The sequence below is a fragment of the Pipistrellus kuhlii genome, unplaced genomic scaffold (genome assembly GCF_014108245.1).
Source record: "Pipistrellus kuhlii isolate mPipKuh1 unplaced genomic scaffold, mPipKuh1.p scaffold_m20_p_2, whole genome shotgun sequence".
Classification (NCBI taxonomy): domain Eukaryota; kingdom Metazoa; phylum Chordata; class Mammalia; order Chiroptera; family Vespertilionidae; genus Pipistrellus; species Pipistrellus kuhlii.
This window is the reverse complement of record NW_023425515.1, coordinates 183,525,233-183,541,318: the sequence shown is the minus strand read 5'-3', so window position 1 is coordinate 183,541,318 and position 16,086 is coordinate 183,525,233.

Genomic DNA, 16,086 nt, shown 5'->3' with positions numbered 1-16,086 from the left:
ATAGGATATATATATATATCCTATCTAAAATATGTATGACATAAATATAATATATATATGTGTATATACATATATTTGTCATATGCACACATACTAGTAGGATATACACAAAATATTAGAGGTACCTCTCTTGAGAATTTTTTATTTTTTTTAGAAATCAGGGAAACAAAAGGTCCTGGAAGAAGAAAGGAAGAAGTCACACTATTCCTGTGTCTGGTCCAGCAGGACCCTGGCAGCACAGGAGGGCCAGGACTGGAACCAGCCCCCATGTGTCCGGCCCAGTGCTCCTTCCTCTGGGCCACGTGCAGCAGGGTGGACGCTGAGGGACGCTGGAGCCCAAGGGCAATCACCGTGGGTCAGAGGAGCCCTGAATGGTAGGTGTAGAATGGGCAAATGAATGAGCGAATGAATGAATGAATCCCACTGACTGTACAGAGACAAGGAGGGGAAAGGTAAATCCGGATTGCTCCGTTTTACAGAACAGAAAATTGAGGCTCTGAGTGAGGAAGCGACTTGCCTGAAGTCACTCAGCTATCACTGCCGGAGCCGGGATATGAGCCAAGGCCTGCTGGTTCCAGTGTGTGCCGTTGACACCATTGCTCTGTAAGTGATGGAACCCCACATAAGGTGGCTTCGCAGGTACAGGGGTGTGCAGTGCTCCCAGGTTGGATGTGGTGGCCTGGAAGGCCCCGCTGCGTAGCAGGAATTCAGAGGTCAGATGGCCGAGTCCTTCGGCGCCCGGGACCGTTGGCTCTGATTGCAGATTAAAAGACACGGAAACTTCTGTCCATAGCGATCTGGCTCCTGGTTGTCCTGAAAGCCAAGTTCTCATAGCCCCTGCAGCTCCCGGCCGCTTCCAATGGACTCATTGTCTGCCTTGTTTTGTTATCCCCAGTTCAGGGCACCTTGCTTTTGCCTGGTAAGTGGCCGCTGGCCTTGGGACATTCAAGGTTAACGGCAGCTCTACCAAAAAGTGTGTGGGTCACCAAGCAGCTTGAGAAATCCCAGTTATATCATTCTTTAAATGTACAGTATGCACTGAGTGGTCAGATTATTATGATCTCTGAATGCATAATAATATACATAGGCCCGGTGCATAGATTCGTGCATGGGTGGAGACATGGGCGGTTGGCTGGCCTGCCTGCTGGTCAAACTCCTGGTCGCCTTTTATTTTATAAATTTGCATATTAGCCTTTTATTTCATAAGATAGACACTGAGTGGCCAGATTATTATGCGTTCAGAGATCATAATAATCTGGCCACTCAGTATATACTTTAGTGGATGAGGCTCTGAGAACTCCTGCAGCAAGAACTATTTATTGACTCTTAACAATGTCCATGTTTCTTTCCTTTCTTCCTTCCTTCCTTCCTTCCTTCCTTCCTTCCTTCCTTCCTTCCTTCCTTCCTTCCTTCCTTCTTTCCTTCCTCTCTTTCTTCCGCCAGCAAATGCTCAAAGGTCCCTAATATCCACCAGGGACTGTTCCAAGTTTTGGGGACACAGCAGTGAAGAGAACACCCAAGGCTCCTGCAGGAAGGAAGAGACAGAGAATGCAAGGTGGGCAAAAGTAGGTTTGCCGTTGTGAGTACCTGACACAGGGCTTACTATTGGGTTATTGATTAATTATTGATTAATTATTGTATTATTTCCCATATGAACAGCTGTAAACCCACTTTGTCCCACCCTATATAAGTAAAACACAGAGCATGTCAGACGGAGGCAGGTGCTACAAAGGAAAATATAGCAGGCAAAGAGGGGCAGGGCTGGCGAGGGGCAGAGGGGGGACTGTGATTTGCAATTTTAAGTGTGAGGTGAGGCAGCCCTAATTAGGAAGGAGACTTTTGATCTGAGACCTATAGGAAGCAGATACCTGGCGGAAGAGCATTCCAGGCAGAGGGAACCTCAGGTGCAAAGTCCCCGAGGCCCCAGCATGCCTGCCGAGATGTAGGAGCAGCAGGGAGGCCACCCCACCACCTCCACAGAATACTGTTTAGCATCTGCCCAGCAGTTTGAGAAACCAATATACAGGTTGAAAGCAAGGCTTCGGTCAGAAAGACGTAGGTTTCTATTCCAACTTCTTCTCTTCCACTTAGACTGATGTCACCTCGGTCTCAATTTCCTCATCTGTAAAGGGGGGATAATAACATGACCTACTGCACAGAGCCTTGGTGAGGGGCACACGAAGTCCTGGGTGCATGTGCCTTCACGCTGCCCTCGCAAGCCCCATCAATATCGGCTCCCATTGTTGTTATTATTATTATAGCTGCCGAGGCTTCATCTCCTCCAGGTGGGCCCATCACCTTTCCAATCCTCCAGCTGTGAGGCAGCCTCAGGCTCAGAGAGGCCAGGGACCCAGCGGGAGGGAGCATGCGCCCCAGGAACCCCACTCCCAGCTGCTCCGGCAGCAAATAATCCCCACCGATCAGGAGAAATGGATCGGAGTGAGGCCGGGGAGAAACCCAAGATGAATGGCCACGCCAGAAAGCCCACCCAGGTCAATACCAACCGGCCGACGTCAAGTTCTCTCTCTCACTCTCCCTCCCCACACGCATCCATTTCCCCTTCTCCCGCCAGGTGATTTTTCACGGAAACCCCCAGGAGCTGTCTCCTCGCTGCTGAGATGTTAAGATGGTTTATTCAGGAAATATTTATGAGTGCCAGCTCTGTGCGGCCACTGCTGGAGGCACTTAGCAGCCGAGGCAGACAGCCGCCCTGCCTGCAGACCCATGCTCTGGAGGCATCGCCTGGGAGCTTGAGGGACGTGTGAGCTCTCCGTCCTGCCTCAGGCCTGTTGGGTCAGAAACACTGGGGTGGGGCCCAGCCATGTGTCAGGTCTTCCAGGTGATTCTGATGCACGTGACGTGTGAGGCCCAATCGTTTAAAACAGTGGTGCTCTCCCTGACTGGTTTGGCTCAGTGGATAGAGCATTGGCCTGCGTACTGAGAGGTCCCAGGTTCGATTCTGGTCAAGGGCATGTACCTTGCTTGCGGGCACATCCCCAGTGGGGGGTGTGCAGGAGGCAGCTGGTTGATGTTTCTCTCTCATCGATGTTTCTAACTCTCTATCCCTCTCCCTTCCTCTCTGTAAAAAATCAATAAAATATTTAAAAGATAGTAATAATAAATAAATAAAACAGTGGTTCTTGGCCAGGCATGATTTTGTATACACACAAACACACACACACACACACACACACACACACAGCTGCCAAGGCATTGGGCAATGTCTAGACGTGATACGTTTGGTTATCATGATATACAAGAAATGCTACTGGCACCTAGGGGATAGAGAGCAGGGACCTTATTAGACATTCTACAATACACAGGATGCCCCCTCCCCCAACAAAGAGTTATCCGGCCCCAAACGTCAGCTGTGCCAAGGTGGAGAAGCCCTGTCCTAGAGGGATGGGGACAGGAACGCAGGTAACAGACACACGAACAGACAAGACCGCTGCTGGCGGTGACAAGAGCTCTGAAGCAGATACTTCAGGTAATGAGAGAGTGGCCGGTGGTGGTTGTGACATGGGTGACCAGAAGGCGCCTCTCTGAGGAGGTGGCTTTTGAGCTGCTACCTGAACAACAAGAGGGACCTGGTCATAGACAACTTGGGGAAAAGAAGGTTCCAGGCAAAGGGCACAGCAGGTGGAAAGACCCAACACAGGCAGGGGCTTGGGTGTTGGAGGTTCTGGGAGAGGCTGGGCTATGACTGGCAGAAACCCACCTCCCTCCCTTCCTCCCCTTTTCCCTCCCTCCCTCCTCTTTTCCTTCCTTCCTTCTCTCCCTGTCTCCCTCCCTCTCTCCCTCTCTCCCTCCCTCCCTCTCCTCCTCTTTCCCTTCCTCCCTCTAGCACATATGTATGAAGTACCTGCTGGATGCCGCTCTGTGCTAGACATCAGATTCCTGCAGAGCACCTGGATGAATAGACTGAATCTTTGTCATCAGAGGAAACTGGGGAGCAGAGTCCTTGGGTGGGAGAAGGGGATGGGGTGCCGAATGGTAGTACAGGAGCTGGTTTCTCCAAAGGTGGCCTGCTCCTCCCAATATGCTCAGCTTGTGTAGCCCCGCCTCCTGACCCTGAGTGGGCTTGTGACTCGGTTTGACCAGCAGAGAGCGGCACAAGTATGTCCGCTGCATCCCAGATGGGTCAGAAGCCTGGCCACGTCTCTCTCCCTCCCCCCTGGGGCCTCGGGATGCTGGCTGAGGGGACGCCCTCTCTTGGCACCTAAAGGGAGATCTCCTGTTTCCTCTACTCCCAGCACGTCTGACCCTGATGTGTGTGCTTCCCACACCCACCCGCTCTCGGAGGACACACACTAGGCGTCCTGCAACTTAACTCACTCCGCGCAGACCCCACAGGCGTGTAAGACTCAGTCCCTCCAGATTCCAAGCTGCCACCTGTTCCCACCACTCCCTCCTCAGTTTTCATAATCGGCTGCAATGGCTCACAAACTGGGGAACACTGACTTTCACGGATGGCCTGTAAAGGACATCACCAAGGACAGAGGAGCAGCCAGGGAAGAGGATGGGGGGAGGGAGAGTGGGGACTCCCTGCCCCCTCCAGGTATGCCACCCTCCCAGCACCTTCACCAACCTGGAAACTCCCCAAACCCCTCTGTCAGGGTTTTTACAGACCCTTCCTTAGATAAGTTGATTAAATTATTGACTATTGGTGATTATCGATTATTAATGATTAAAGTTCCAACTTTCTAATCACACGGCCAGATTCCTTGGCAACCAACCCCCAGCCTTAGGGGCTTTCCAAAAGTCCCCTCATTAACATAAACTCAGGTGTCATCAAGCTGGGCTGGTTATGAATAACAAACGGTGTTTCAGGAGCTGGGGACAAAAATCAAACACAAGAGGTAGCACCAGCGAGGAGCGCAGACACTGCCCTGGAAGCCAGCATCTGCGTTCCTTCCCCAGCTGCTCTGGGCCTCTGCTTCCTCATCAGGAAAGTGGGGGTGACTGTCCCCCCTCTGCCTCCTCTGGTCAGAGTGAAGGTCCTGAGATATGGGGTGCAGGGTGCTGTGTAAACTGCCACGTGCTGGACATCACTTGTAAGGGACACGGTGGCCCAGGATCAGCCCACAGGCCTGGAGGGTGACAGAGCTGGCCTGCATTCTGGCTGTGTGACCTTGGGCAGGTTACCTCCCCTCTCTGGGCCGCAGTATCCCCATCAGTAAAGGGAGGTGAGGTCAAAACACCTGTGGACAAGTTGCATTAGGCCACAGATTCCTTTAAAAAGTTGAGCCTGTTTTTTAAAAACTGGAGTTCACCTCGAAATTGATTTCTAGGTTTCCTCCAGAAAGCCAGGAGGTGGAGCAGCCAGGGCTTACCCATCCACACGGCAGATGCTGAGTGGCGGCTGTCCCTCAGAGGGGTCTGTGTTCCACAAGACTCCCCGCCCTCCCAGGCCCCAGGCCCCTCCAGCCGCGCTCAGGAATGTCACTGTGCCGCCCCAACAGGCATCTGAGTTTGCCAGCCCCGGACCAGATGGCCTCTGGGGCCACATGTGCCAATACCAAACGAATCTCTGCCCACGGTGACTGTGGCCGTTAGCTTCCCCGTATCCTGCTCAGCCCGCTGTTCTGGGAAACAATGGAAGCTCTGCAAACACTCGGTTCCCACCCTCCTCAGCTGCCTGGTGACCTCAGTTACCCTCCGCCCGGGAGGCTGGAGATGTGTCCTGCAGGGTGTGCCCTGTCTGGCCCTGCCCCGAGCGGCCTGCAGCCCCGTGGCCAGCACAGTGGAAGTTGTCCAGCGGGGGTGGGCCTGAGAAAGCCCCGGGAGCTGTGGGGCTCCTTTCCCACCAGGTCCACATGGGTAACTCTGCCCTCCCCCGACTCGCTCACCCCGAGCAGAGCCGAACCTCACCTGCCAGCAGGATTTCACCTTCCCCTGCGGAGATGGCTGGCGTGGACTCCAGGATCGCACACACTTGGGTTGGAACCTGAGCTCCATCACTGGGCAGCTGAGAGCGTAGTCGGGGTTCCCTCAGGCGTCTTCAAACTATGGCCCGTGGGCCACATGCGGCCCGCAGAGGAGTCTGATCCAGCCCGCCAGGTTTTTTGGGCAGTGAGTGCAGCCGAGGTATTACAGTAGAAATTAGTAGTTCATATAGTCTGGCCCTCCAGCTCTCTGAGGGACCGTGATCTGGCTCCCACTTTAAAAAGTTTGAGGACCCCTGGAATAGAGTATGGGGAGGTCTACTGCAAGACTGGCTCATGAGGTTCTGGAGGCCTAAAAGCCCCACAACTGAGGTCCCAGGGTAACTGAGGTCACCAGGCAGCCGAGGAGGGTGGGAACCCAGTGTTTCCCAGAACAGCCAGCTGAGCAGGATACCGGAAAACAGAATGGTCACAATCACTGTGGGCAGAGATTCGTTTGATATTAGCACACGTGGCCCTCAGAGGCCATCTGGTTCAGGGCTGGCAAACTCAGATGGCTGTTGAGGCGGCACAAGTGATGGATGTCCCGATCTATGCCATCTGCTGAGGTTGGTGCTGTTAACCCACAACCAGGCCTGGCCAATCAGAGCCCTGACTCCTCCAACCACAGTGATTGGTTCAGGAGTGAGCATGTGACCCAGTCTAGACCAATAAGAGGCCTCTCTGGGATTTTTTTTTTTGCTGAGCTCTTGGGAAAGAAAAATCTTTTTTCAGCTGAAATGGCTAAGCTGATGGAACATAAGCCTGCAGGTGCTGGTGGGCAACTTTATAAGCAGAGCGAAAAAACCCAACCTGCCCGAGAGTGATATCAACACCGAGGAAAGCAGAGGCAAAGGGTGTAGGGAGAGTTCCTGACAATAACATCTAAGCACCTGGATCCGGTCATGACTGAAGCCATATATATCCTCACCTTAGGACAGTTCAGATACACATACCATTAAATTCCTTTTTCTGCTTGAGTGAATTTGAGTTGTGTTTCTGCCACTGGTAATGAAAGAATTCTAACAAACACAGTCCAGAAATAAAGTCTGCTACACAAAACATGCAAGTGATTCAACAAATTAATGAATGAGTAAGTACATGAATTCATTAATGAGGGAGTGAGAAAACAAATGAGTGAGCCCTAGCCAGTTTGGCTCAGTGGATAGAGCGTTGGCCTGCAGACCAGAGGGTTCCAGGTTCGATTCCAGTCAAGAGCACATACCTTGGTTGCAGGCTCCTCCCTGGCCTGGGCTCTCGTCGGGGCTCGTACAGAAGGCAACCAGCTAATCAATATGTTTCTCTCTGTTTTTCCCTCTCTCTTCTACTCTCCCTAAAAATTAATGGAAAAATATCCTCAGGTGAGGATTAACAACAATAAAGCAAAGCAAAGCAAAGCAAAGCAAAACAAAACAAAACAAAACAAACAAAACAAAGGGGTGAGTGAATTCTGAATTAAGGACTGAGTGAGTGAATGAATGCATGAGTGAATGAAGCATTCTGGGAAACGATCCATTCTTGTTCTCTGAGCCTCAGATGCCAACACCTTTGTTCCGGGAAGACCTCCTCCATCGCTCCGGCTTTCAGGACCGCCCGGCCTGTGGTACTTGGTTTGGCAGAATTTTCAGTCTGTCTCTCAGGAAGGCAAGTCCCTGACCCTTGGATGGGCCCAAGTTTTCTCACCAGGAAATGGGGATATGAGGTCTTAGCTCATAGATCTGTCACGGTAGTTAGATGAGACCCCAGAATGTAGATAATTCTTCTTGTTTTTTCTTTCTTGAGGAGGTAGTTGTGATATTGACTGAGGGGCTTCAGCCCTCCAGACTGGAAGCTCCGGCGGTCAGGGCCTGCGTTTGCTCAGCATATTTCATACCTGCCACCTGGCACGTAGCAGGTGCTCAACGAGCGTTGATGAGGTGGGAAAACGGAACTGCAGAGACTGCTTCCTGTTCCATGTAGCTTATTTCTTCTACTACAGACGCTCTGATGGTGACAAAGCGTTACTGCCATATCCTGTCCCCCTCCCTGCTCCCCGTCCCCCACTTCCAGCTGTGGGGCTGGGGGACAAGGAGGCTCCATGGTCTTGGACCATGGCCGCCAGCGCCGGGTGTCTGTGGGTGTGGTGAGGGGAGGGTTTCTGCCGAAATCACCCTGCACAGCCGGCCTGCCATCACCCCGCTGCCTACACTTCCTCCATCAGCTCTTTGGCGCCGCGTCCCCTGGCTCAGCCAGGACTGGATTTGATGGATTCTTTACGGCCTGTGGACCTGATGCCCGGGCTGAGCACATGTGGAGGATGAGCCAGGGAAGAGGTGGGGGCAAGGGGAGGCAAGGGGGAGGTGCGGGGGCCAGATCCCAACCCTTGCAAAACACAGGGCTTCCCCGGGCCTGACCCAGCCAAAACACCCCTGCCCGCCGCACCCACACGCCAATGACTCTGGCTTTTAGGACTGCCCTGGGCCTCATTTCCCAGCAATGTCCAGTGGAATGGGGATGTCCAAGGCTAGGCCCTGGGACAAGCCTGTGGGCCAAACGTCCTCCTGAAAAAATGCGATGCGAGCATCGTTCATCTGTTATTGATTGGGCGGCTGTGAGCGTTGCTTCCAACGTCTCCAATAAAACTGGCTCGGGGGAGAATTTCCTGATTCCCCGGGTAAGTGGATAAAGATGTGGCTGAGTCCGGGGTGGTGCTGGTGGGGAGTCCTGTGGGCCGTGCCCAGTGGGTCTCCCCCTTTGTTACTTAATAAAGAACAGAAAGCAGTCAACCCCATCTTTCTTCCTTCTTCACCCTCTGAGATAGTTTCCCGTTGGAGGTAGGGGCCTGCCCAGCCTGGGGGCCCCCTGGGAAGCTGCCCCTTCTCTTTGGGGCTGGGGCTGGGACCACCTCATTTCTCTGGGCATCCCAAGAAAGGGCTCTGCCTGGCACCTGAGGGTAGGCGGTTCCCAGGGGCATTGGGGAGCTGGTCCAGTTACAGAGAGAAGCATCTGACTCCAAGCTCCCCCTCCAGGGGCCTACCTTGGGGTGACCTTGGACAAGGGAGTTTGCCTTCGAGTGGCGTCTCAGTTTCCTGGTCTGGGAAATGGGTGTCACCTCAGCCCGTCTCATGAAGTTGTTACCAGGAGCTGAGGCGTGTCTGAGTGTGCATACATGTGCTTTGCACGGTGCCTGGCACACAGCAAGCACTCAGTAAGCGTGGTGTTTATGACTATTATTCCTTGACATCAGCCGCTGGGATTCCACTGACTTCATGGGGAGTCCCAGAGACGCCCTGAGAGATGGGATCACCCCTTCCTCGCACTTCTCCTCTCCTCCCTCCACATGTGCTTGGGCCATGGGGAAGAAGGATGAGGATAATCTGAGTCAGAGTGTTTGTCATTGGGGTGGGGGTGGGGGACCTTGGCTGGGGCCAGGGTGGGCTTGGAGGTCTGCCCTGGGCCCCCGGTCTCCACACTGTGGCACAAAGACGCCGGGCAGCCTCCCACCGCCAGTGACACAGAGCGAGGTCTCCCCAGCCCTCACAGCTGGCGGGGAAGGAAGCCGCCACATGTGGCTCTTGCCCCTGAGCACCTACGGAGCCGTGGGTCCCAAACGGCCTCATCTGCCAGACGAGGAGGTTGACTTTTGCCTCGTGCATTGCAGAGGGTTGTGGTGTGTCTCCCATCAGGACCGGGCTCAGAGACCTGAACGACCCAGACAAACCTCAGCCGAGCCCAGAACAACGCGGACACCGGACAGATCCAACCCAACGTGGCAAAGGCTCAGAAATCTGCACTGGGCGGCGAACCACCGCCCACGGGAGCCACGCAGAACTCAGAGCCTGAGCCCAGCCTGGATGTCTGGCTGCCTAAAGACAAGCCTCATCATTCCTCAAAGACAATACCGATCCAGAATCCACACAACAGCACATTCGCAGAGTCCGGGGTGCAATCCAAAAATCAACACAGATTAGTGAGAGCCATGGAAACAGGACGGCCCTGAGCCTGGTACAGGATCGCTGTGGAAGATCTAGAGCAGGAAAGACGGAAGGCTTTGCCTGAGAAGCTGTATCTTGCATCTTGCAAATTCCATACTTAAAAAAATAAAAATAAAATAAAACGGATCGTATACCCAAATATAAGACACAAAAAGTTCTAGAAGAAAACACAGGAAGAAATCTTCGTGATCTTGGGGAAGGCAAAGGTTTCTGGGATCTAGCACCCAAAAGCACTGTCCGTAGAAGAAGAAGTGGGTGAATCAGGCTGCGTCAAGATTAAGAACGGATGCTCTCTGAGACTCTGCGAAGGAAATGAAAAGATAAGGCACAGGCCAAGAGGAGCCATTTGCAGATCACATATCTGTTAAAGCACGTGCATCTGGAACGTATAAAGAACTTTCAAAAATAAGAAGAAAGCAAACAGCCCAACCAAAAAAAAAAAAAAAAAAAAAAAAAAAAAAAAAAAAAAGGGAGGGAGGAGGGAGGACAGGGCAAAAGATTTGAACAGACACGTCACCAAAGAAGATAGACGGAGGGACAATAAGCACATGGAAGACGTTGACGATAATCAATGGCCTGAGAACAGATTATTACAACCTCCCTGAGATACCATCCACACCTATGAGTATGGTTAAAATTAAAGACACACACCATACCTAGTGCTGGTGAAGATGAAACTCTCATTCACTTCCGGTGGGAATAAACACAGCACAGCCACTCTGGAATGTGGTTTGGCAGGACTGCGTGACCCAGCAGTCTCATTCCTCTTACCCAAAAGGAAGGGAATTGTGCATGTTTAAAGACCCTGTATGCATATGTTTTAGCAGCTTTATTTGTAACAGCTAAAAACGGGGACCAACCCAAATGTTGGCCAACAGGTGAATGGATAAACAGATTGTCCTGTATCTATACCAGGGGCTATGAGTCAGCAATTAAAAGGAATAAGTGATTGCTATATGTAGCAATGTGCATGAATCAAAATAAGCTGAGCAAAAGGAGCCAGACTAAAAAAGAATATATTCTACGTGACTATAAAACTCTAGAAAACAAAAACAGTTCTGTTTTGTGTTTTTTCTTAATCCTAACCAGAGGATATTTTTCCATTGATTTTTTTTTAATTTTATAAATACATTTTATTGATTTTTTACAGAGAGGAAGAGAGAGGGATAGAGAGTTAGAAATATTGATGAGAGAGAAGCATCGATTAGCTGCTTCTTGCACACCTCCCACTGGGGATGTGCCCGCAACCAAGGTACATGCCCTGGACAGGAATCAAACCTGGGGTCTTTCGGTCCACAGGCTGATTATCTATCCACTGAGCCAAACCGGTTTTGGCTTTCCATTGATTTTTAGGGAGAGTGGAAGAGAGAGGGAAAGAGAGGAACATCGATGTGAGAGAAACACATCAATTGGTTCCCTTTGCACGAATCCTAAACAGGGCCATGGCCAGGGAGGAGCCTGCAACCTAAATACCCGCCCTTGACCAGAGCTGAACCTGGGACCCTTTGGTCCGCAGGCCAACACTCTACTCACTGAGCCAAACTGGCTAGGGCTACAAAAACATTTTGTAGTGATGGGTGCAGATCAGTGGATTGAGGGAGAGATGTTTCTTATCTCAGTGATGGTGATGGTTTCATGACTGTATACATATGTCAAACATGACCAAAATTGTACACTTGAAATGTATGTTGATCATTGTACTTCAAATATAACCCAATAAAGTTGGGGAGACAAAGGAATGGCTTTCTTCTATGCTGACATGCATGCCCATGCATGTAGCACCCCCAGGCACCCTTGTACCAGTCAGTATTAAAGTCTGAGAAGCTCTACTCTCCCACATCGCCAGCTTCTATTTTTCTCAACCATGACTGCATCGTGACATCTGAAGGCCTTTGAAGATGCTGGTGCCTGGGTCCACCTGCAGAGATGCGCATTGAATTGGTCCCAGGTGTGGTCTGAGCAACGAGACGTTGCAATTCTAATGTCCACCGGAGGCTGAGACCCGCTGCCCTGCCCCGGCCCCTCTCAGCTCCCCACAGCCCCACCCTGGGCCACGCCTCCTACAAGGACAACTAGGACAGTCCTCAGCCTCTCCTCCAGGGCAGCCCCCCAAAAACCCCTCCCACACTCCAGCCAGAGCAGCCTCTCACTGCACACCCACCCTTGTTGAGATGGATCACACGTGCACAGAAACTAGCTTACTGTCTCCAGGACTCAAGTCACGGAAAACTCAGAGGGCAGAGCTGATTCCTGGGATCCAGGCGCTCAAATGATGTTAAGAACTTGCCAAGAAAAACAAACTAACACGTGGACTGGACTTCACCAGTTAAAGGTGAGTCCACCTCTTTGGGTTACCTTGGTTCCTTCCTGTCTTTCACTGGTTCTTCCCCTCATCTCTCCACCCCCCCCCCCTCTCCTTTCTGGGTGGTTTTTGGGGTGCAGGGCTTGCTACTAGTCCACATGTGTCCTCTGGCTCACCGCCTTGGCCTCAGGCCTCCTGGCCCCCTTCAGACTTTGTTTTCTCAGAATCTGCAGGTGCTGTCCTTGGTCCCCGCCATGACATCTCTGTGGCCTCCTGGCCCTGGTCCTCTTGGTCTCTCGGAACCCCACTTTGGAAGGTACAGGTGGACTGCTGGGCTTGTGTCCCTCACCCACGGGCCACAGGCTGGAGCCAGCCGGCTCTCTCGGATGTGCTAGTCTGGACGCTTCACTTGATGTTGGCCCGAGCCAGGCTGCTCTCCATCCCCGCTCTCCATCCCTGCTCTCCATCTCCATCCCTAAAGTGCTCCAGAGAGCACTGTTTCCTCCCCGCTTTCCAGGCTGGTGCTTCCCCTCCTCTCCGCCCGCAGGGAGGCCTCCCAGCTCCACTCGCTGGGCTGGGTGCTCCCCTCGCATCCTGCGTTCCCTCTCAGGCTCCCAGTGGCGTCTGTGGTCCAAGTGGGTCAGGCCCGGCTGGTGAAGACACAGGGAGCTTGGGGTGTTGTTAAGAAAGCTTTTCTTGCCCTGACTGGTTTGGCTCAGTGGTTAGAGCGTCAGCCTGTGGACTGGAGGGTCGCAGGTTCGATTCCGGCCAAGGGCATGCACCTTGGTTGCAGGCACATCCCCAGTTGGGGGGATGCAGGAGGCAGCTGATCGATGTTTCTAACTCTCTATCCCTCTTCCTTCCTCTCTGTAAAAAATCAATAAAATATAAAATAAAATAAAAGAAAGAAAGAAAGAAAGAAAGAAAGAAAGGAAGGAAAGAAGGAAGGAAGGAAGGAAGGAAGGAAGGAAGGAAGGAAGGAAGGAAGGAAGGAAGGAAGGAAGGAAGGAAGCTTTTCTTCCCCTGCCAGGCTGGCTTTCAAGACAATTATCAAGGCTGCAAGGCAACATGCTTAAGGGGGCCGAGGGCAGAATCCAAAGCCGCCTTCTCATAACACAAACACCCACCCGTGAAATGATACCCACACTGTGGGACGGGCAGGGAATGTTACAAACGGGGGCTCTCGGAGGCATGGTGCTCAGGGGAAAAGCCAGGCACAGAAGGCGGCCCCTGTGTGATGCCATTAATGGCAATGTCTCCACACGGCTCATGCACAGATCGGAAAGCAGGTCCCTGTGCCTGGGGCTGGTGGGTGGAGGGAGGGGACCGACTGCAGGCTGGCCTCTGGGGGTGATGGACATGTTCCATCCTTGATGACAGCCATGTGCCCTTGTCAAAATGGACGGATTTGTAGCCTTAGAACTGGTGATTTTTATATGTAAATTATTTTTAATAGAGCTGATTAAAAATAAAAACTTAAAAAAATATCAGTTTTATATTCTCAGACATCAACCTCATTTTGTATCTGCATTGACATCCCACCATCGGTTCTGCATTTCACACTCCCCATGGCCCTCGGGATCAAGTTCAAATCTGCACGGCTCTCTCCCTTCCCTCATCCCAGACATTCGGCTTAAAATCCTTTCCTTCCCCCAACCCCCACCTCCCCAACACAGGCCCTTCCTGAAACCTGCATTCTCCACGCCTGGTAACCCACAGACACGGCTACTCTGCCTTTGTGCTCTGTCATCATTTGTTTTCTTTCCGTTTTCTCGGGAGGCTGTGAGTCTGGGTCCTCGGGCTCGGCACAGAGCAGAGCCTTGAGGACTGTGTGCAGCAGCAGTTTGGTGGGGCTGGGGTGTTGTTTGCAAGGAAGGGAAGACATTGCACAAAAACTGAGCAGGGATCTGGGGCTGAGCCACGTGACCAAGGCAGAAGGAATCTGGAACGGAGAAGGGGGTGTGAAGAGATGCTCTGGGTGGCAGCGAGAGCAGCCCGCGCCGAGGCCCGCGGCGGACACGTCGCAGCCTGCGCGGGGAGTCACGCGCAGATCGTCCGTTCCAAACAGGCTCCCACGTTGTTAACGAGCGTTTCCCGAGTCCGGATCACACGCCCAGCACCGCGGGGAAGTCGTGAGAAGGACGGGCCGTTCCCGCTGGTGTCCACACCACGTTTCACCGCCCCACACACGAGTCCCGCCTTGTAAAGATCGATTCTGTATTGACAGTTCCTGTCTGCACCCAAACAGGCAGAAAAAAACAGCCCCGCCGGAGCGGCCCGACGACAGCTGGATTTACGACCGCATCTCCGAGCACGCGGGCTGCCAGAGCGCCCCAGCCCCGCCGGGCTCCCGCACTCCCAGACACACCGCCAGGACCGGCCCAGCACCGGGCCAGGCCAGGAAACCAACATTTACCGATGCCTCTCCCGTGCCAGCCTCTCCAGCGACGGAGAAGAGTGAAGCACCATTCCTGCCCTGCGGAGTCCCCCCGGCCAGCCAGCAAACAGGAACGAATACCTTCCATGTGTGTTCAATAATGTTTGTTGAGATCTCGTTATTTAACAAACACTTACATAGCGCGCGCCGCGTGCCAGGAAATGTTCTAAGCGCTTTCTTTGCAAAGATTAACTCCGTGAATCCTCAGAACGGCTGGCATCGCTCCCATTTTACCAGCCGGGAGACTGAGGCAGAGAAAGAGGCAGAGATGCGCTGACGTCACATAGCTGGGGAGTGGTGGGGCCGCCGGACAGACTCGGACAAGGGCCTTCAGCTCTGTGCTCATGTTCCCGGCGCTGGGCTGCCTTATATTTGCAGCTGCTGAGCTTCATTCATTCATGCTCCGACGATCTAGTGAGCGCCTACTACGCACCAGCATCGGGTGCAAAAGTAAGGCCTTCCACCAGCACTTCCGGGGCACCTACTATGTGCCTCGTGGACAAGACTGTGTCTCCCTCACCTCCGCCCTGGGCACAGGGTGCAGCACATAGTAGGGGCTTGACGGTGCTCGCTGGGGAACTGAAAGTGCCAGAAGGAGTGCTGGCCTTGGACCCCGAGAAGCTGGATCCCTCCCGTGGGAAGGAAAATGTTTTGACATGCTCATCCATATTCAGGTATGTTATACATCCCAGGGGGCTTATATGGAGAGAGTGGAACTGAGATAAGGCCACAATATCCTCCCAAAGAATGAAGTACTAGCGGTGGAATGTCAGGCATCCACCAAGGAGATAATTTGGCGGGTGGGTGGCCCCCAAGCACGCCCTGTCGCTGACGGCCTCCTCTGAGCGCCTGGGAGTGGGACCGGCACCGTCTTCTGGAGGGTGCCAAGCGCTCTGCTCGGGTCCGTGAGTCACAGGCTGGTCACATTGGAACCTGATGGGGAGGCGAGCGAGCACGCCTACCCTGCAGACAGATCGGTCCTCGGGGACCAGGCAGGGTCTGTGGGAGCAGAGCAAGGGCCTGGCCCTGGAGCGTCAGAGGGGCAGGCTGCCAGCAGCCATCTGTGCCTGGGCTGGGACTGGCGCGTCTCCTCTGCGCTGGCTTAAGCCTGGGAGGGTCTGGTGGAGGGCCTGGCACCTGAGCAGGACTCTGCCTCACCTGAGGTGCCCAGGGTCCGCCTCTGTGGCCCTGTTCCCTGGCCCGAGGCACAGTGTCTGCCAGGAGAGGTAGGGTCTGGGCCCAGGCGTGGGGCAGAGACTGCCGGGTGGGCCTCCTGTCCCCCTGGAGATGACACCCACCGACAGTGAGCGGGGCCCAGCTATCCCGACACATGGAGGCAGCCGCCCAGGTCAGCTCAGTGGGACTTGTGGCCGGCGGGGAGCCTCTGCTTCCGAATCCTGAGCCCAAGCACAGAACCGCAGTGCCAAGCTACCACCCGCTGGAGAGGAG